Source organism: Eupeodes corollae, chromosome 3 (assembly GCF_945859685.1).
Source record: "Eupeodes corollae chromosome 3, idEupCoro1.1, whole genome shotgun sequence".
NCBI lineage: Eukaryota > Metazoa > Arthropoda > Insecta > Diptera > Syrphidae > Eupeodes > Eupeodes corollae.
In genome coordinates, this window is record NC_079149.1 from 61178888 (window position 1) to 61203117 (window position 24230).

At 31.7% G+C, this 24230-nt stretch overlaps 1 protein-coding gene across 1 annotated transcript in view; it reads right to left on the reverse strand.

The window, feature by feature from the left end:
- The window catches only part of LOC129951421 (uncharacterized), a 49211-nt gene that overhangs the window by 10482 nt on the left and 14499 nt on the right, over nt 1–24230 (reverse strand). The gene's annotated exons all lie outside the window — the stretch shown is intronic.

Below are 24230 nucleotides of genomic sequence, written 5' to 3' on the forward strand. Positions count from 1 at the left end.
GTAGAATGTAGATGCATAAAAAGAAAATGTTTAAACTATATAGAAATACAAATTTTAATTTTATACTTTGTTTCAATTGGCATTCTCATATCCATCAACATTCGTTGATCTGTCATATGTTCAGTTGGTAATTAAAAAAGAATATGCATCTTTAAGATACTTGATAGCTATGTCATAATCGTATCATTGAATATCCAATAAAGATGCCTTACCAACGCCATCATCAGCTACAGCAACATGCGACTATACTATCAGATATCAGCCTGCCTGCAATGGGCTACTTTAGCAAGTGGTGTAATTAAGTTTTTCTTAATGCCATGCCCCACACTCACTTAATGCAATCAACTTCAACAACTTTTGCTTTGACGCTCAAGCTCATGGCCGGACTTGAGACTCTTCTTACGTGTAAATTTTAAATGTATTTAAGAAGACCTGAGAGGAGATCTTACTGAGGTTTTAATACCTCGATGTCTGAAATGATCGTTAAGTTAATCAAAGTTAAAAGGTTTTAAATATTTGATCGTCATATTTTGTTCTATAGTTACAATATTATTAATTTTAGTGGTCATTTAGAACATTTTGATCTTTGGAACCAAATTGAATTGTAAAATCTTACAGGCCCTATGTGAGGCCCATATGCAATAATGTATGCACAATCCAGCCCTGTATGGTATCGCTTACTGGATCAGTATTACCAGTTTCCATGGTGGCGGCAATTTTGATGAAATAAAAAGAATGTCGGAGACTTATTATTTTCTTGGCTTGAAGGTCGTCTTGTTTGACGGTTCTTTTTGTATGGTTTCAATACACTTTGTAGATTTTTACCCCCCTAACTTGTTTAACATGAAACAAAAGCAAAAGCAAAAGCAAAAGCAAAAGCTTTAGATGCAAAAGTACACAATAGTATCTAGATGAAGTATCTGGTACTGGTTGATACTTTGACTTAATTTTATCTATAATATGTGACATTCTGTTTCGGCTAGTTTATTTTTGTGTATGTATTTATTTATATACACATTCTATTTGTACGAACACATGTTTATCAATTTGTTAATTTAGATCCGTGATTTATAAAATTGGATCACAATGGCGTCAATTACGGATTTATAATTTAAAAAAGAAGGTGTGGGCTGCGGTAAAGTTTCAATACCAAATGAGCATCCGTTTAGATATGTTATTATAAGGCGACCGATATGCTGGCCATCAGCGTCGATGCCTTAAGGCTGAACTTAATTTTGTAAATTGTAGTATAGTATATTTCAAACTTTAAAAAATGAGTGATGAACCTAGAATTATTTTTGTTGGGCATTTTAATAAAACGGGTGTAAGTTTTGTAGGCTGAAAAATGTAATACATATTTATGTAATTAGGAATCGAAACCTATTTATATATGTTGGTATAACTCGAGGCATGTTTTGGCAATAAAAGTTAAATATTCAATGATGTTAACGGTTTTGTTTAATAAGATAGTTTAATATAAACAGAACAAGAACTAGAATGGAAAAAAATTCGACACATAATATTAAAAACTTTAAATTCCAGAAGCTAGAGAATGATTAATTTATTTTTTAATCACCGGTAATTAGTAGTTTAAGGCCTATCCTCTTAAATTATTATTATATTTTATTAAAAATTACGAAAGATTGTGAAAAGTATTCATCTATTCACAGACCTACAAAAAAGGAACTTTAAAAATTCAGGTTAGGATCTTATACATTGACGTAATTTATGCAATGGGCTAGAACCTCGCTGATTCTCCAATCTCTCTTATTTCATAAACTGTTGTAGCCGAATCATATTTATGGTTAAAAAGAACCAAATGATCATTATTTTACAATGTCGACAAATATTTAAATTTGATAGAAAGTGTTTCGCTCTTCTTAAACTTTTTAGAAGGAACAATTCCGCGTTTTTCAAAACACTTTACTTAGATGGGAACAAACAATATAAACAGCTTTTAGTTCAAAAACGGAAACTTTATTTTAATGGTGTAGCAACCGGTCTCTCATCATGTAAGGACTCAAACACATTTTGGTCAAAGGTGAGGTTGTTAGGTGGATGTAAAAATGTGTCATCTTCGGTGTTGGCAGTTAAAAAACTGGCTGATCACTTCAAAGTTCTTCTGAACCCTTTATCGGTTAAAAAATAGTTTGAATATGCATTACCTTTCGTGAAAATTCCGGAACTTCCGGAAAGAGTTACAAGATACTTTGAAATCAATGAGATATGATAAGTCTGCGGAATCGACGGTATTCCCGTTGAATTTTACAAAAACTCATCAGTAAATTTGTTGGCTCATATTAATTTATTCTTTAACAGACTTCTTGAGGAAGAATATATTCTGAAATTATTTTTAAGAATAAGGATTAGCGCAATATTTAAAAAAGGTGAGCCCAGACAACTACAGGGGCATATCGATTTTACGGTGCCTTCGGAACCGGTGCTTCTTATAACCGATATCTCTGCTGCTGTATGAAATGAAAGTAGAATGTCTAATTTCTCCGATACAAGTGCTGGTGTTGCACAAGGTTGTGGATTAAGTCCATTAATGTTTGCACTTTATATTGATGACGTATCGAAAGATGTAACTGGTGGTATTAATGTTGGTGAAACATTAATAAAATTGCTCCTATACGCGGATGACATTGTACTGTTGGCGGATTATCCCATAGCTTTGCAGTTACAAATAAACAAGCTCAAGCGTTTTTGTGATTTATGGGGTTTAAGTACAAATGTTTGCAAAGTCAAAAATCATAGTTTTTGGAAATACTCATCAAAGAACAACTTCCCAAGCGAAATGGTTTTTGGAACGTGAACCAATAGAAATAGTAAATCAGTTCAAATACTTATGTTTCTATGTGGAGTAATTTATTTTGCAACAAATATGTGGATGCAACTGATGAATTTAGAGTGTTTGATGCAACCATTAAAACATGCCTGTGCTATGCAAATCAAGTGTTTGGCTATCAAAAATCTTAGAAGGGTTTGAAGTATTTCAACGCTTATTTTTCAAGTGCAACTTAAAACTGGATAACTCAACACCTACATATGCAATCCATACTGAATCCGGTAAGCTGATTATATAATAAAAGTTATGGAAAGGCCTGACTCAAATCTTCAAAAACAGATATTAAAATATGCTCTTAGACGTCAAATATCGCGTTTCAAAGAATGGAATGATCTAGTCTTTAGACACAGTGTAGACTTTGACCTCAATAATACAGCCCATACCAATTGGCAGGACTTATTCTACATTTGTATAGATAAAATAGATGATTCCTTCCCTGTGTTTGAAATGTCTGAAGAGCGCAAACATCGACAACTAGGCTTATATATAAAGAATTAACCCACACACTTTTTATTCGAAATTATTTTAACGAAAAACTCACTCTTAATCAAATGAGTGTTATCTTTTAAGCAAGGACTGAAATGCTTTGTTTAAGTTATAGACCTCATAGAACTGACCTTCGCCCGATATGCAGTTTGTGCAATCACAATGAAACCGAAAAAGTGTATCATTTTATAGCTGTGTGCCCAATCTTACAAGAAATCCGCAGGCTTTACCTTTCAAAGAATATTCAATGCCTTAGATTACTGTAACAGTTTCATCGATTGCATTTTAAACTAATTTAAATGATGATTAAACAAAATGTAAATATCTTTTTTTGTTAAAACATGTTCTTCATTTTTTTTATTTTTTTTTTATTTAAAATTATTTAAATCTAATATAATAATTTAATACATACTTGTATATTTTCGTTAATGTTATTTTATTTTGTATATGCATTTATAACTTTAAACTTTTCTTTCCTTTTACTAAAACCTCGAAATAAGTCAATTAGACAAACATCAAAATTTTTGTCAAGCTTTACAATTCCTTTATCAACAAAATGTGAAAAAAGTTATGGAGAAATAAAGAATGTATTAATAATAATAATAATAAATGATAGTTTTATTGGATTTATTCGAAAGAACACCTCTAAAAGCCGTCGAGCATTTAAGTATTTTAAACTTTTGCTATTAGTTAAAGCGGAATTTGCAATATATAATAGCGCGTGGGAACTTTAATAATAAAACCAAAAAAACGTAACGCAACATATATTTGGGTTAACTAATAATAATAATAATAAAAATGTACGAATAATACTTCTGCAAAATCATTCTACAAAATACGTGAATTGAATTCAATCATAGACTTTCAATATATACTTTTTTACTATACTACCTATACAAATTGATTAAATCCCAAGGTAGTACGCACCTTCACTTCTTCAAACTTTATAAGGTTTTAGGTTTTTTTAGTTTTATAAACTGTGAGAAACCTATGAATGAATTTACCAAATTGTAAGTCTATGCGGAATACTTAATAGTTTCAATAGAAAACTTTGCAAATCAATCAAAATGTCTTGTTTTTCCGTCTTGTGTTTATACAATGCATTTCCTCATGTGAGAACTAAAATAATTCAATATATACGATAGACGATGGAACGTTGACAAAACTTGCTGTTTGGTGTTTTATTATGCGAAGAACAAACGAATTGTTAAGAATCTAATTCTTTTGTAATTCATTCAGTTACAGTATAGGTACAAACTTGTATCAGATATGGCGATTGGTAAAGCAGTAGCCATTTTCTTTTTTAATTGTTTTAATTTAAATTTAAAATCAATAAACCTTAAATGGTAAAGTGGTATGCACACCTTTGCTTTAGGGTGGTAGTAAAGAGCGAATGGTCGAAGTGAATTGTAGAGCATTAATTAGCAGAATTAAGTACCGCATAAAGTTATACGCTCAAGAAGTACAATGTGTATAATTTAATTGTGGAAATACACATAGCAAGTTTAATACTTTATAGCGAAATACTTAAATTGAGCTTTAGGTCGATTTATGAGCAGATTAATAGAAAATAGAGGTCATTTGGTTGTCAAACTTTTAAAAACAATTGGAATGTTTTTTTGTGTGTGTTTTTTTAATACCTTTTCCATTGCCACTAAATAAGAAATGAAATATGATTAATACAAAATAACTTCGAAATATTAAACTACGTGTTATCTTAGTTAGGTATTGGAATTGAAAAATGAGAGGAAATCAATCATAATGTACATTCAAAACGAATATGTGTACACCGATTTGCGTGTTTATATGAAAACATGAAAGTGTTTTGTATTTTTTTTTAACAGATGGTTGCTCTCAAGGTTGCAGTGTTACAATTTCGACAATCACTCTCTTTCTCTTTCTCGCTATGGGTTTATAGCTTCTCTTGGTAATGAATTTGAAATATAAGTTAAAAGTAAGTAAGTTAAAAGTAAGCGTGACCTTAAGCTAAAACTAATTGAAAGCCTTGTTTAAGTTAAGGGTCAGTCTAGACATGTTAACATATGAAAATTCATTGAAAATATAGATTATATCAATTGCTAGCAATTTTTTGAAATACCTTTTAAGGTAAGTGGCAATCCTGTAGTTTTTGCCAATTTCAACATTGAACTGTATGATAACCTGAGAGATGTTCTAACAAAATGCACTATAAATGATCCATGTCACTGAAGTTAGAAGGGCAACTCATTAAATACACATTTTTTCTCAAACAGATATGTCTGCAGTGAAATCAACATCTCTAACCTCATCTGATAAACCATTTCTATACTTACGAATATTTTTAAGGATTTAAAAATACATATAATGTTTTTTATAAATCATAATGCTAAATTAATTAATAATATTTGTTTGCATTAAATTCGGGTTCGCACATCAACTCTTTCGTTTAATTAAACAACATGAAAGAATGGTTGTACAACATTTATTTAAAAGTTTCACTTAAGTTGAGTACATATTCATTTAACTTCATATTTATATGCATGCAGGTACTTTCACATAAAGATTGAACTTTAACCCTTTTGTATCGTTTTGAAGGCAGACTTTAAGTTGAAAATTCAATTATTTTTTGACGTTTTTAGTTACAAATATAAAACCAACCAATTTGCAATTTACTTTCAAGCTAATATTACACAAGATGATAACCTTCTTAATAAAATTTTGAAAATATAAAATTGTTAACAATAAAAGCCAATCAACTTTAATCCATAGTTCCCAACATAAAACATTAGGATGATGTAAATAATATTTATCAAAAGAATCAAATAAATTGATTAATGACACTAAAAAGCCCATACGAAATTTTTCATAACCTTATAATTAATAAACAATCAATAAAGTTTTGGTTGTGCATGCGCATGTGACATAAATATTCGCCCCGCACCGCAACCGACAGCTCCAGACAATGACGGCGGCGCGCTGTCAAACCAGTTAGATACAAATACATAGCTTTGAGGCACCAGCAGCTCATAAATCAATACGAGTAGGTACGTATATATTTATAACTCCACACAAATAGGCAGTTTGAATTAATTTGTCTCACTATTAGTGTTGCACCTTGTTTCTAAGATCACTCAATTATTGCTCTTTTCGAATTGAGGTAACTAGATTAAAAAAACACGACGATCCAATGAGTAGAATTCTAATTCTAAGCCACGGAATAGTAATTACAAGGGAAGTTTATAGTGTTTTTTATACTCGTATACGAGTAATTTGCATTTCAATGCCCTATTTCGAGAATTCTCAAACCCAATCGGTTCAAATTCAAGCTCGGAATGAAGACGATGCAATGAGTTAAAAGTAAAGTTTAAATTGGTGTAAGAAAATGTTTGAACCTTCTGCTTTTCAGACAGTATCACTAAAGACCAATTAACCATGGTCTTGATGAGGCACGAAACTGAGGCCGAACAAAAAAATAAATAAAAACGTTTAAGCCATAAAACGAAGGTTGATTACATCGTTTTTTTTGGTTTACTTTGTACATTTTTGTTGTTGGGAAAAATTGACCAAATAACAACAATCTTCATGCTGACTCAGATTCATAGCGTGTACAGATTTCGTGGCTCCGATTTAAAACGGTAGCCTTATGGTAATTTGCACGACGAAATGCTGCTGCCTGTCGAGCTTATCTACGCTACCATAGGGAGCGTTTCGTTACATTTTCTGGTGTGTATGTTGTGTAAAAAGCGTTGACCGAGCTTGGCATATCAATTGATCTTGAAACTTCGAACTAAACAATAATTTATTGGTTGACTTAGCTTATTAATTCAGAGCACATGTATGCTTCAAGTCGAGTTAGCCCTCTACCCTACTTCCCCCTCCTACTTAAGCGTTTGTGTGGGTATGTATGAATAAATGTATGTCAAGTAGCAATGGAATCAAATTGGAAGTAACAGCTAATTACAGTGACGTACTCGCATAACAGAATAGCGTTAGAATCAAGTTTTCCGATAAATAGAATAGAAATAGGTCGAAGAGAGGAAAAGAGGAGACGTTCACACAATGGGCGGGATGGTTTTTATATTTTTTTTTGTCATTTCCATTGCTCCAAATAATGTCACGTTCACATCAAAAGCGATTGTGTATCTGTGCTTTGATGACCAAGATGGAAATGCATGGGCGTTTAAATCTGGTAGATTCCTATTTAGACAAGTTCGATGGCCCAAATTTGGACAGTTTTTATTATTCGACTTCGTCGTGGTTAAAATAAAGCAATTGTAGGTGGTTAATTGACATAGAATTTAAAAAAAATAAAGCGCACGCCTTAAGGATTGATTTTGATTACTTTCAGTTTTGGATTAATTTGGGAGGCAGTGTTGTTTCGCCGAAAAAAAAAAACAATATATTAACCCCAATTTTGTTGGTTGAATGTTTTAATGTCAATTTTTAGTTGTAATATTTTATGATAAGTTTTTAAACATAACTTATTAATTAATTCTATATGTTCGTTAGTAGTATTTTTGTATGTATGTAATTTCCATATTTTATGCACACTTGCTTTTTAATTTGTATTCATTGGATTTACGCAAATGAAAAATTTACATAATTTTTCACATTTTCTTATCATTACCTGCCTGATTTTATCTCGAAAAAAAAACAAACAAACAAGTTGAATTTACGACCAATGTTACCGTGTAAATCATGTGTTGACGTTGACACCATTTTGCCAACAATAAACAAACCACAACTGTAAGAAAAGAATGAATGAACTTCCTTATTCTTTTCTGGCAATGAGCCATTATTTTATACAGATATGGTAAACAGTACAATGTTCAATGTGTAAATGCATCGTATGTCATTTATCAATGGATTTGATCTAAATATTATTTTGACAGTTAGTTTATACTCAAAAACAAGGACAAGTACAAGCTCTTACACAAATAAAGTGTTATCAGCTGTAAAATTACAAGTTGGCAGAACAAATTGGCGACACAAACGATTGAAATCACAAATATTTTGTTTAATTTGGATTTTAATATAAAATTGACCATTTTTTCGTGGTGACAAAATTTGACAGCTACTAACAGCACAGAAAAAGAAAACAATTAAACAAATCTCCTGATTTTGTAGAACTATAAATAATTTATTAACACGAATAAATCTATTTTTTTTAATTTCTCAGAGAAGTGTGAACATATAAGAGATGTCGATGATTAGAAAATGTGCTTGACGTTTGATTGAATTAATTTCAAAGTAAACATTTGTAATGTTTATTTTAGTATATTAAAACTTTAAGTTCGAACAAAATATATCATTTCCTAATGGGAAATGGATTCCCACTTAACTTCAAGTTAAAAATGAATCCAAACAATTTATTAGTTCACACTCAACTTATATCAAATTTGCTAAATTCAACTTTTAGTTGTTTCTTTCCGCTTAGTGCACATAATTCTGCTGCCAAATTTATCATAAACAGGATGTCAAAATGGGTGTTTCCTATTGTTTTTAAATGTCACTTCGCTATGGATCGCTATGGATAAATATTATTTAAAAGTGGAAATTCAAACATTAATTTCGGATTTGATGTGAGCTGACATTGTGATAGAAAAATATTTCGCCTTCTGTCATTTTTCGTATCAATGGTCTTTATTTTTCTTTTCCAATATCTTCCGACACTTAATACGCTCAACAACATTGTCAATAAATAAAATCAAGTCACGCTTTCATGAAGTGGAATTCCAAATTATTCCGTCCATTTTTATGCAATATTTTTTTTCTCCCAAAATGAAACAAAAAAAATAAACTTAAAACGAACAATATTTTGAGAAAGTCCATGTTTTCAACTGATTTTTTCGATTGAATAACACGCTAATTTTTATGAAAAATTCAGATAATGTTTCATGTGGTTTATTTTGCCTTCCTGTGCAAACAAAAAGAGAACATATAGTAAGTACCAACTCTATGTGTTGCATTTTCAATTTTGAATTTACTTCAAAAGGTTATATGAGATGCATACTAAGGAGATTGAATATAATATGCGAATATTATATAAACGGGCATAGTTCAGACAAAATACAAAAATAGATGTTAAATAAAATACAATAATCTATTATGAAAAACAATAAGTTTTCGAGATTTAAAATATACAAAGCTTAATCTAGTCAAAGTATATATTTCGACTAAAATAAAAAGATCGAACTTAGAACTTAGCATTTGTTGTTTGATTAGACAGTTCAGTTCCAAGAAAAACTTGGTTCAATTTTTGACGAAGGTTATCAAAAAAAACTGTTAACATGATGTTGACATTATGTAATAGTTTGGTAGCAAATTTCTTAAAATGAAATTTTTCACAACGAGAATAACTATCATTTTTTAAAGCAAGAAGCTCGATTGCTGAGACAGAAATTTAAGCCCCTATTTCATCAAAGCCTCGAATGAAGAGGTAGCACTAAAAAAACTTGAAATTTTGGCACAGTACACGTCTGTACCATCTCCGGTATACACTTTCAAACAATTTCTGGAACCTGCTCGTTATTTGTTGAAATTTAAATAAATTATCTGCTGTCATAAAAAAGTTTTATTTTTATTTGCAAATTGCTAAACAGTCTCCAAGCCAAAAATAAAATTTTACTTAAAACAAGAATTATAACTTAAAACCGTTTATGGAAATATTTGAAAAAAAAAAAAATAGTACCCAAACATAAAAAAACAAACGTGTATAGTAAGAACAACAATTTACGTTGTTAGATAATAAATTAATTCAAATTCGAAATAATATTTAAAAAATGTTGATGCAATTTAAAAAAAAACTTGTTTAATATTCTTAAAGTAATTAATGTCATTTCAATACCTGATATTTTTAACGGTAAATATTGTTATTATTTATAATTTAATACCAAAAAAAAACAAAAATTGACATTTAAAACTTTGTATGGAGCCAACGTGACGGCAAGCTTCAGAACAACCAGTTATCCCACTTTATGAAAGATATTCACCACCTCAAATTGACTCTGTCAAATTGCATTTTAAGTTTGGTGTTTCCAATTTCAATTACTAAAAGCTTCTTTAACCTTTACAAAAACATAATGAATATGAATAAATCAACTGTTATTTTAGTACTGTGCTTAAAATATTTTATAAGAATTTGAAAAGATGATGGTTTGAGTGTTTGACAAGTAAAAGAATCTCGTAGGAGACATTTTTATGAATACGAGTATAGCCATAAGTCAAAAAAGCTATTTTTAACGATGAAATTATTAACAAATACAGTTTGGCGCACTTTAACTGATTAATGTACATAAATATACAAAGATATGAAGCATACAAAAATGGCTAGCCGCCAAAGGTCTCCATCTCCGTTTCTAGTGAAAAAAAAAAAAAAAACAAAACAAAAGAATAAAATGCTACAACGCAAAATCAAAGAAAAACGAAATTTAAAAAGGCCATCGGGTTAATTAAGTTGATGTGTGATATCATCACAATAAATTTACAAAAATTGGCTAACAAACAATGGACAGACTTCAAATCTCAGACCCAGAAACAGAGACTGACCGACAGGCACCAACCGATATGATGGCGAATATCCATGAAGTGTGAAATGTTTTTCTTTGATTTTCAAAATTCCATTTAATAAATGAAATAATTCTTCTTTCTCATACCAGTAGGTATAAATCAATCAAACAAATTAATTTACCAAATTTTATTACCAAATCAGAGCATTATTAATTGAAATTACAAAAAAAAAAAAAAAACAAAATTGTTTTGCTGAAGGGATAAGATATTCAGTTTTTTGTTTTCAACATTCTTGTCAAAGTTTAGTGAACTTCGTATATGTAATTAGCTGACACGTGTGATGTGTTAAGTATATGAACATATTTCATTAGTAATAGATATTTTTTTTATAAAATATAAAATAAACATTACATTGAAAGTGTAAGTGATGTATTTAAAGCTCATTAACAATTCGAAAAAGTCGATTTGTTTGCTGAGCGACTTCTCTACAACTTTATCCAGCAATCGCGATCGATTTCAATCAAGGTCATTTCGACTCGATGCACGTAAATGTACGTATAGGTAAAGAGGGAGGTCGAAATAAGCTTCAAGCTCGTTATATTTGTTGATTTGTTATAGGATTAAAATTAAAAAAAGTTAATTGTAGCGGGATTTTGTTTAATAGAGAGTGTTAATTTAAAAACATCAGGTTTAATTATTTTTTTTTTAAATCGGCAAATTAATGTGTTGCGCTTGTCAAACATGTTTGACGTGTCTTCCCAAGATGTGAAGATTATTCTTTGATTTGGATTTGAGTTTTAATACCAATTTGCTGTATGTTAAATTTAAATTTAATACTTTATTGAAACTTAATATCAAGCTATAAGTTGGACAAGTAAGGCACTTACTTAAATTTAGAAGGTCAGTTTAAATTTTAACTACACATAACTTAATTCGTTAATGTATAATACAAATTAGAGTTATGAAACTGGTAAAAATGTTCATAACTAATGTTCGCTATATTTATCTATTCTCGAAGGTATATGTTACATTTAAGACATAAAAAGTCTTTTAAATATTAAAATCTATTTAAAACAAATGTATATCTTTTTAATTTTGCGCTTTTTATTAATATTTTAAACATCCCATTGGAATCAGTAATCAGATGTTGACACTTTTTCGACGTTTCAAGGTCCCTAAAATCTTAATAAAAGTTTTTAGACAAGTGGCTGTTTGTGCGTGTGTACGTAGGACTCGGAAAGCTTTTTTCTTCGTCAATATCTCAAGAACCAGTAGAGATATCGACTTGAAATACATTGTATTATACAGATAACAACACAGAAAAATGTAGACAGGACTATCAAAAATTACCAGTGTTTTGTTGAAAAATCTATCAATAGTATAGTACGATTTATACGAATAACAAAAACAATATCCGGAGTATGAATACTACTGATAAAAGTAAAAGCAGAATCTTACTACTGATGGGTTTTTTACATTTATACGAGTCTCTAATGGAGCTTATGTGATTTCATTCTCAAATGTTGGTACGATTGATATTGTATTTGTACCTTGATGGCTGTGTTCGTTGAGTAGTTGTGCATTTGGAATCATGTGTTTCCATGGGGACAAAATCAATCTGTTACTGTTTATATTATTTAGTTTTGTTAATAAAAATGGACTAACTGGGCTTATTTTTCAAGAGAAAACAATAGAAAAGATAATTAAGTTCGTACGTCCGTACGTTCGCGACGTTTTTTTCGTCTTCCATAGCTCAAGAACCAGAAGAGATATCGACTTCAAATAAATTTTGTTATACAGATAATAAGGCAGAAAGATGCAGAAAGGGCTCTCAAGAAAATTGCTTTTGTGGTTTTTTTACCATAGTAGTTTAAAAAAAGGTGACCATTTTGGTTAACCCTAAATATCTTACGAACCAAAAACGCTAGAAACTTGAATTAAATTTTATATAATAAATTGTAACGTGATCTCAAAGAAGTATATTTTTTGAAAAAAATCTATCTAACGGTTTTTTTTATAAATCAAAAAAACTGAAAAAAAATTTGTCACCTCCAAAATTTAACGACTAAAATATGATTTCATCTCCAAAACAGTTTTGTGCAACGAAGAATAATGTTTTTGCAATTTGATAAAATTTTGAGAAAAATCGAATTGACAGCTTTTTTTATAAAAAATAAAAATCTAAAAAAAACATTACTCAAAGTTTGTAAAAATTGAATATCGATTCAAATATCTTTTCAAAAACTTGAAATTAAGACTTCGAACTTATTTTATCTTATAACAAATATTGTTTTCAACATTCGATAAAATTTTGAAAAAAATCAAATTGTCAGTTTTTATTACAAAAAAAAAAATTAATAAAAGTTGGTAAAAATTAATTTTCGACTCAAATAGCTTTTCAAAACTTTGAGATATTGGCTTTAATTTACTTTTATTTTTCAAAAAATATTGTTGTCAACATTTAGTAAAATTTTGAACAAAATCGAATTGACAGTTTTTTTACAAAAAATTAAAAACCAAGAAAACTTAACAAAAGTTGGTAAAAATTGAATATCGATTCAAATATCTTTTCAAAAACTTGAAATATTGGCTTCAAACTAATTTGATCTTATAAGAAATATTGTTTTCAACATTCGATACAATTTTGAAAAAAATCGAATTGACAGTTTTCTTACAAAAATTAAAAACCGAAAAAAATTAACAAAAGTTGTTAAAAATTCATTTTCGACTCAAATAACTTTTCAAAACTTTGAGATATTGGCTTTAATTTACTTTCATCTTTCAAAACATTTTGTTGTCAACATTCAGTAAAATTTTGAACAAAATCGAATTGACAGTTTCTTTCACAAGAAATTAAAAACCGAAAAAAATTAACAAAAGTTGGTAAAAATTGATTTTCGACTAAAATATCTTTTCAAAACTTTGAAATATTGGCTTCAAACTAATTTGATCTTATAAGAAATATTGTTTTCAACATTCGATACAATTTTGAAAAAAATCGAATTGACAGTTTTCTTACAAAAAATTAAAAACCGAAAAAAATTAACAAAAGTTGGTAAAAATTGATTTTCGACTCAAATATCTTTTCAAAAATTGTAGATATTGGCTTTTAACTACTTTTATCTTTCAAAAAATATTGTTGTTAACATTTAGTAAAATTTTGAACTAAATTCAAATTGATAGTTTTTGTAAAAAAAATAAAAATACTGGCTAAAAAATTATTTTATTTTACAGAAAATATTATTTTCGATATTTAGTGATTTTTATATAAAAATCCAACAGTCCGTATTTTCATAAAAAACAAAACCTACAAAAAATAGTACCTACGCAAATTTGGTAAAATTGATACGAGTACATATAGACAAACTTTGAAGCAAGACAAATCTACAGACGGGATGGGAAGTTATCAGTGTGGGTCGCATCCCAGCCTCTTTTTTTTTTAATTTAATTTAAATAAAACTATATTTTTTGTACACAAACATGCAAATACACAGAAAAAAAATCCGTTATCTGTAAAACCAACTCCTCCACACAGGTTTTTTCACAAATTTTGACTCGATTCCGGTCGGAGAATCATTCTTATTTCTTATCGATTCAGATATATAAAGTATTGAGGCGAGCTACAAACTCGCTTCAACACCACATGTTAATTTAGTAGCTTACGAACAAACCCCCTTCTTGAAGGTTTATATTTTATGTCAAAGCTGCAATTGTTAAATGAATTTTCTTAATAGAATCTCAATTTCAACATGTTTTCTTACCATTTCTTCTTGAAAATTGTCCATTTTATTAGTTTTTTTTTGGTAAGTTAATTTTAACTTTTGATTTTCACAAAACTTTTTTCTATTTGTGTGCTTTTTTTCTTATTACTCTGATAGGAACTTTAGGAACTTGAATGACATTTTATATTGTTGCGAAAATGACTTAGTCCACTATAAAAATAATCTCATCAGAAACAACGTTGCTGCGAAGTATCAGATGAAGGAGAACATTAGTTGAGATAGAAAGAGACACCTGTTTATTGCAAAGAAGACTACAGGATTCAAAAGGGAATTTTCGTGGAGACTTTGGAAGGCATAAAAGGCGCGCGTCTTTTTCTTTTAGGCAGATCCCTAAGCAGCTAGCACACTTCCGTAACATCAACCCTACAAACGAATATCACTATTTATCCATACAAAAATATACCTCTCGGGAACCAGAGGCTTTGAAATAAAATTTATTTTAAGGCTACAAATTGTTTTATTTATTCTCAAGGGCTCTTTCTTTCGTCGATTCTTACGTTCTCGGCGATTTTTGCTACAATATTATAAAATGTGACGTGATACTGAACTAATATAAATATTTTTTAATTCAACTAAATGTTTTTATAAATAAAAAAAAAACTCAGAAATATACATAATGATGGCTTTAAATATCTGACAAACGAAAATAATGTTATGCAACGAAAAATATCTTTTTTGACGTCTAGTCAAATTTTGACAAAAATCAAATTGACAAATTTTTTTACAAAAAATAAAACCTTAAAAAAGCATTATTAAAATTGTTAAAAATTAATTTTCGACTCAAATATCTTTTCAGAAACTAAAAATATTGGCTTCATAATAATTCCATGCTATAGAAAATATTGTTTTCAAAATTCAGTAAAATGTTTATAAAAATCCAACAGTCAGTTCAAAAAATTGGTAAAAATTGATGTTCGGTTGTCGATAGCTCGTAAATAAAGGTTTTGACTTCAAAATGATTTTATTTTGTGCTAAATTTTCTTAGAAAAATTCAATCTGTATTTGTTTATAAAAGAAATACAAAATTTTACAAAATACTGCTTAAATTGGTTAAAATTGATTTTCGACAAATAATCTCGTTAGGAAAAATAGATTTTGAAAATCAAACTATTTTATCAAAATAGCAAAATATTGTTGGCAATTTTTCAGCAATTTTCTTAGAAAATTCTACTGCCAACTTTTTTCATCAAAACACGAAAAACAACAAACAACTGATAAGAATTGGTTTTTTACTCAAGTTTTAGGTGAAAGATATTAAGTGTGGGTCCCAGCCTCTTTGTACTGGATTCGAAAATGTCTTTAATGTTATTATTATTATAAAAATTATAAATAAAAATAAGTTGGTTTAACTATTCCTTTATAATAAACCACATAAATACTGGCATATTAACCATGATTTTGACAATTAAATTCATGTTCAACATTTTTAACACTTTACTAGTAATTGTTTCCTATTAGCGGAAGCAAAATAATAATACAAAAAAAAACATCATAATCAAAGGCATCAGTGATACATTTAAGACCTCGAACCCAACTTGCGAACAAGAAACATAAAAACAAACTATACAAACCAAAAAAAAGAAACATTTTTTCGGTGTTGGATGTTTGTTTAACTTCCTATCGTGTATTACAATTATTACACTATTATCTATCTTCTACACCCACAACAAAGCAACAGCAGACAAAATTAATAGAGTTTCATCTTTCTGACATATACGAGTATGTAGGAAAACAGATAAATAGTATAGGTAATTATTGAATACCATAAAACAATGCAATTAAACGTCAAACACCGCATATAACAATGGTTTTCAGATCGTTGGCGGTAACAAACAACAAAAAAATAAACTTAACGTCTAAATATGGAAAAGTCGTACCGAGCTGATGACAACACCGTTATGGATCTCTTCCGCTTACTGCTATAGTGGGTTTGAAGGTACATATCTGCAAACTTATCATTCAATTCCGTCAAGCTAAGGCAAATTTATCACTCAATATTGATTGACAGTTGCTTTTAGCCTATTAGCTCATATCGATCGTTTGACACTTCAAAAGTTAGGCACCATATACACTACACAACCAAAAATAAAATCATTGTGTTCATCGAACCGTGATTTGCTTATATTTGACATTTGAAGTGGGTTCATTCAAAAGAGTGTTTGTCTAGTGATTAATGAACTCGAACTCGAACTCATTCACTATATCTGACGAATAATAATTTTTGATTGACAGTTCAATTGAAAACTCTGCACCACTCTTAAATAAATGCACGCCATTTTGCATTAAAGGCGTGAGTAATATTAGAATATTGCATTAAAATTAGGCGCACAACACACTGCACAAACTTGATTCAAACATACTTGTATCCAGCCATCAAAACGACCTTGCATCATTCACTTTTCTTTCCAGAGCTTGCAGTGTGCAAAAGATATTATGTAGCTGGTAGTGATTGTGAATGCATGATCATCGTTATAGAACGATGGACCGCTGCGCTGCGCTATGCCAACCCAACAGCAGCAGCATCAGAAACAGCAGGCGAGGTACAATAATTATTTATTGCTAACAGCCTTGAAAGACTTACATAATATAACGACAATTAAATAGGTGCGAGTCATGAATGATGTCTCAAATGTCAGAGTTTCTTCGTTAAGTTTTGTTTTTGTTGTTTTTTTGTGTGTTGTGTGAATCATTTTAGTAGCGCAAAAGAATGAAATTGAATTTTTTATTTTTCACATGCTTCTCATATAAAATATATTTTTTAATGTCTTTGCAGTTTTATGGAATAGAGCTACTGAAATATGGGAAGTGATTGTTATACCTCATTCCTAACCTAACAACATCACCATGGAAGCTTTTTTAAGGTTTTGAATGCAAATTTTAGCAAAGAAGAGCATAAATTTTGCGAGTCTGAATAAAATTATTATTATATTCAAATTCAAAATAAACAAAAGATAAAGGTGCATTGTTTATTCAGTGAGATTTGGTATACGAAAAAATAAAATTGATTTTTATCAGAAGTCGGTTAAATAGTTTATTTTCATCTCAAATAAATGTTTATACTTTTTTTCGCTGTTGAAAGAATTAAATATAAAAATAGTAATATCTATTTTATTATCAAGGTTATGTGTTTAATTATGTATATTGCTTAATATATTTGGAATGCTCCAAATAGTAAATAAAATCGAAGTTCAGTTTCAAGGTCGTGCAGACATTAATGCAAATACACAAGTTCCTGGCGGCTTTTTATTGCTCCAGTATAACTTTAAAAGGTATAGCTTTACCTAAATCAGAAGTCTTTAAATAATTTAAAAGGAAAGCCATACAAAGTATATTAATTTAAATGCTATCTTTGTATATTTGATATTGATTTTCGGAATTAAATTAGTAATAAAATACTGCCCATATACGAATTGATTTAGCGAGAGAAATGCATTGTATTTAGATGGTAAAGGAATGTTTGATATTTTTGTTTGTTTTAAATAAATATAAGACGGGAATAGACAGTTCCTCCAACAAGTGAAAGGTGCTTTCTTAAATAAGCCATTTGAATTCGGATTTAAACTGTAGGTCCCCTAAATCCCTGGGTTCATATGGAAAATAAGATGCTACACAATTGATTTAAGACCCCTAATAAATATAAGATTAGTAGAGTACGATTCTGAAAAAAAGGAGACCCCCTAAACTGCACCAAATATAGAGGCATAAGTCTACTTAACATCGGTTGCAAGATATTCTATGCCGTAATATGTGAATGTATAAAGTCCATCATCAACAACCTAATAGGTCCTTGACAGTGTGGTTTTAAACCTGGAAAATCCACAGTCGATCAAATACAGGGTCCGGCAAAAAGATCTTCCATATTTTAAAAGGCAATGACAAATAAATAAACACTTTAACAAACACATTTACTTAAATTTTTTAAATCAAATACTAGTTACTTAGTTTTAAATATTATATCCGTTAAATATTGTCCTCTATGGTGTAATGGCTGTCACTTCCTGAGAGATTGACTCCTTAAGTGCTTTCAAAGATGCTGGGCAATGAGTGTATACTTGGGCCTTTAAATGTCACTAAAAAATAATCACAGGGTGGTAAATCGGATGACGTTGGTGGTCAGGTAATGTCTCCTCGTAAAGATATAAGATGTCCTGGAAACATCTCTCTCAAAATGGTTAGTGAACGCCGTGAAGTGCTGTGGCTCCATCTTGTTGGAACCAGACTTCTTTGTGGTTCCTATTAAACTGATTTAAGGAGGTTAGAGGAAAGCCTCCAGCATGTTACAGTAGCGATCCACATTAACTGTACATTTTTGCCCATTTTCATCGAAAAAATACGTACGGACCAAATTCAGCAACAGCACACCAAACTGTCACATAAGGTCTGTGAATTGGTTGTTGATGAATTTCTTGAGGGTTTTCTGCTGCCCAGTATCGGAAATTTTGTTTATTTACTGTACACGATAAATGGGAATGGGCCTCGTCAGACGAAATTAAAACTGCACCAAAGGCAATGTTGTTGTTGTTGTTGAATGCCTTCACAAACAGCTCTGCGAGTTTCAAAATCTCTCTGACTTAATTCTTGTGCTATCATCATTTTGTAGGGATGCATCTAAAGATGTGTGTGCAGCATTCTTCTTACACTCCTATCAGACAATCTAAGGGCAGCTGCATGTTTAAGTGCTGAACGTCTCGGGGATTTCTGGATAGACGCACTTACACGTGCCACATTATCCGGCGTTGTTGCGGTTAAAGGTCGGCCAGACGATTTTCTCTTTAGCTCAGAACCCTTTGCTTTAGTCAAAGTTTGAATAGTTTTTCTATCCGGGACAGGATCATGTCATCCAAGTTGAAATCGAATGCGAAATGCTCGCTAAGTAGTAATCGCATAACCATCATTACGGATATATTCCTCTACGACAAATGCGCGTCGCTCACAGTGCCACGCCATTATGATTACTAAGAACGGCACGTGAATAGACATCTATCTATCTATACCCGGAATACTATTTTATCTTTAAATAGCTTTAAATATAAACTTCTAAAAATACGGGAGGTTTTTTTTGCCGAACTTGTATTTAGATTACGGCAGTTTCTATGAAAACTCCAAGAACACGTCAAATCGACATCCACCATCTCTTCATCAATTTCAAGGCCGCAAATGACAGCATCTATAGGAACAAGCTGTATGGAGCCATGTCTAGTTTCGTTTCGTTTAAGCATGATGACCATGCAGAAGTCGGCTTCTCCATTAAGGTTGGAAACAACTTAACAGAAACTTTCGATGTCAAAAAAGGCTTTGGACAAGGTAATGCGCCGTCATGCCATTTGTTTAACATCGTCCTTAAAAGAATAGTACAGAGCTCCCCCGTCAGCACAAGAGGCAAAAGTCTATACAATTACTAGCATATGCTGATGACAATGACGCGTTATCTGAAGAACTTAGCCTGACGTCAATGGGGCTTTTGTGTTTATTGAGGTAAAATAAAGGTAAGGTGGCGCAATAGTCCATGAAGAGCCAGAGCCTAATGACTTACAACTCTCAACCGTTCCTGTGTGCGAGTAATGTTGTATTGAGGTCGAGGCTGCAAAAATTGGCTTAAGAGTTAATGAGGGCAAAACAAAGTACATGCTGTCGTCAAGAAAGGACCTACAACACCGACGTCTTGGTCAAAACTTCACCTTCGACACATGTAACTGTGAGGTAGTTAACGACTTTGTCTACCTAGGTTCCGCTACGCAGAAAACAACAACCTGTTTCTTTCGGCCAAGAAAGCAATTGAGTAGCAAAGCCCTCTCTGCCGCCATATAAGATCGGTATAAATAGAAGGTGAGTGGAGGTGATGATGGAACACCGAGCTATATGGGATGTACAGCGATTTATAGACAAACCCAGAAGGGCAAAGGTCCAACGACTGAAATGTCTGGGCCAAGTACAGAGCATGGAAAGTTATGTTCCCGCGCGGAAAGTCTTCGAATCCACACCCACCGGGCAGCGCAGTAGAGAAAGAGGGCTGATCAGGTGGGGCACGAGTGGAAAGGACTTCACCCAATTTAGAAATCGAAGCTGGAGACATCTATGTAGCTAAGGACCGAGCTAGGTGGAGAAGTTTTTGGCGTGAGGCCTTAGTTCACAAAGGACTGGAAGATCGTTTTTTTAAGTTAATGACATAACTTTAGCTTTATAATAAAATAAACATTAAAAACATTAACCTCATTTCTTAAATGTCAAAGTAAAACCAAATATTGAAAAACCCCTGTGTATCATTTATGATTTATTTTTGGTTATTTGGGTTATTGCCTATAAATTTTATTGGAGTGATTTGAAGCCTACAAACATTTTGGAAGAACGAAGCCTTCTTAAAGCGTCTTGAAAACGAGGAACCCTATAGAGTGCAGCACACTTAAAAATCAATGCAAATTTTATTTTATGATCAAAATCTAAAGAGTACTTGAAAAAATAATGCATCTGGATAAAATGCATATGAGTATTAAAAGAGCAATAAACAAATCGTGAGATATATTATCGGAATAGTCTATTAACATTAAGTCTAACATTTAACAATCAAATAAAAATGTATCCCTGTTTTCGGTTTTCTAATTGGACAAATTGTTGATTTTTAAAAAAAAAAATGTAACATCAGAAATAACGAGTCAGGCCTTTAAGTTCGTATGCTTATGTATGAAACGAAGGCTTAACTTCAACTTTCAAAAAACATAAAATGTGAAAAATAAAAAAACCTTTTTGTTCCTTCAGTGAACTAGATTTCCCAATTAAAATACAAAAAGTAAAATAAAATCACTCATTCGCCTGGTGGTACAATTTTGCTTGCATTACATCACTCAAAAGCCAAACTGTAACAACCTTGTAGCACGATTTTTTACAATAATCTTAAACATTTTCCTTTTATTTTGATTCAACTTAAAATTATTTTAATCAAGCATAAAGCATATTTCTTCTCCTTTGATCGAGCAGCTACCGTCATGAGTTGTGGCACGTTCAACATAACCAAACCATAGCACAACACAACCTAACCACACCAATTTATGTGTGACACACTCAATGCACCTAGTTACATTTCGTTATAATGCCTTATTGTATGTTGTGTACTACTACGACTTACTATAGACGTTACGTACCTTTTCCAATTCCTATAAATAAGATAAAATTATTAAATGTATCTGAGAGGTGAACGGGTGGCAACCTTCAACATTACCACCATCATCGGTGGGTATGTAATATTTGTAAGGTGAAGCTTTTCCATCTAAACCTCTGTTTAGTACTGCCATAATTTTGTGCCTGGTTTAGCCGCCACATAGAGTACAACTTGTGTGTACAAGTACAAGTGACGCGAAGCAAAGTACACGCGAGTATATTGAATTTGTTTTCAAATGTCTCAATTATTGCTCACAGTCGGTGGTGAATATGGTATATCCAATAAATATTGGGCAAATAAAACATGACCAGAATTTGCATGCGCAAGAAAACGTTTTGATGGTTCATGCAATCGACTTTTGGATAGAGTCAGCGGATAAGTCAAGGCCGTTACTAATATCATACGTCAAAAATTGGCATGTTGTAGGTATGAACTTTATTTTGCACGCCTAAAAAAAGTTGGAGTGTCAAACTTTATGTATGTAGATGTTATAAAATGGCTATAGGTACCTGTGACTCTCCTCAAAAGCTTCACCCTATGAATAAATGTATTTCAATCAAAATTTTACTACCAAGATGGTGTTACAAACGTGAAAAAGTTGTGAGGTAAATATTTTCTCGGTTGAGGGCTGATCAGGTCAAATTGTGATGTTAAGCATCTTGCACATGAGCTACGAACTGTGAACTTCGAACTGTGGATGTTCGCATATTTGACTTGTGTTTCACATGAGTTTTATTTCTATTCGCAGACAGCGACAAATTGTCAATTTACCCTTTTAACAAGCAAAAAAAGAGAGGTATAATTTTAAGGTCAAGTTGAGCGCGAACAATTTATTCACGGCCGTGTGGATGGTATGTGGAACGAGAATATAGTTTGACAGTTCGTAGCAACAACACTGCAATTCGTTACTAAAAAATTGTTTTTACAAAAATGTCTTGTTTTAGAAAACAAAATACAGATTTTATTATCCTAACATAAGTGTTTCTTATAATTTAAATGTATTTTTGTTTGAAATTCACTTTTTGAAATGTGTAAATCACGTTTGTTCGTCAATTCGTTCATTTTTTGTTCGCTCTTATGTGCAAGACCCTTTAGATAGCATAATGATTTTTTAAGTGATGTACATTTTGTGGTTGTGGTACAGCCTCTCCCGAAAAAGGGAGTATCAGTAAGGTTATAAATAGAGCTCTGTCCAAGTGGGCTGAGAACAACAAAATTATTCCGAATAATCAATTCGGCTTAAAGGCGGGACATGACACTATTCATGCTGCTTCTAAGCTTGTTTCTGATATCCAGTTGAACAAATCTAATAGGCAATGTACGGGTGCTTGTCTGGTTGACATGGAGAAGTCCTTTGACACCGTTAGATAGACTGTATCTAAAATTAAACAGACTTGGAGTGAGTAAAGTAATGATAGACGGTTTATTGTCAAAATTGGCAATGTAACCAAAATCTTTGATATTAAAAATGGTCTTCAACAGGAAGCAGTTAACTCGCCGATCTTATTCAGCATTTACACCAGTGATCTGATAGCAAGTCTGACTGAGGCATAGCGTACCGCGACGACCTAATTGCGTACAAAACGGCCCCAAAAATTGAGGTTATCAAGACACTTCGTGACTTCGGCAAGATTCAACAATATTGCGATGACTGGAAGTTGAAAATCAACATTCAGAAATGCAAAACTATTCTGTTCTGGACTCAGCTGTATGGAGCCTCATAGGATACGGGAAAGAACTGGAAACATCTAGTGATCGTTGGACCAAATCAACAGCCACTGGTGAATAAAAGTGTAGTAAAGTACCTTGGCATCTGGTTGGATCAGTAATTGTATTTCGACAGACTTATGAGTGCTGCTCTGCCCAGAGCTAGGGGAGCCTTTTCCCTGACAAAACGATTGTTTTTTAGCAGTCGTCTTGACAGCAGGGTGTAGGTGATATGCTACATGGCCCTTAACCGGCCGATAATCCTTTATGGTTGTCCTGTATGGTTCAACGTTGTCCTTCCCAAATGGAGAAGTTTCGGGTGTTCGGCGGCAGTGCTTACGACGCTGTACCGGCTTATATCGAACAGCCGAATCTTCTTTCGTGCATTACTATTCCAACGGGGTTCTGTACAACAAGGCTAAAATCAACATAATTGACAATTTCGTGATAAAAACTCATTCAAGGTCACATTGCAAAGCTATGTCCTCGACCAACAATTTAATTTTCGGGGCGTTCTATCCGAAGGACGAGTATTTTGAGAGAGCGGCTTCATTCCACCAGGAGCATTCCTCTTCTTAGATAGATCTACCACGTCAGATGAAGAACGGTGGATAGGGGACTCATGTACAATCGGGACATTCGTGGTACAAGACGGAGCAGAGCTCCCTTGGTTTGGTAGGGCTGTGTCCAAACAGGACCAAACTGATAGGGTGAAGCAGGAGAACCAGTTTTGGAGGCTTCAATCGTCACTTGATAGTGGGTAGTC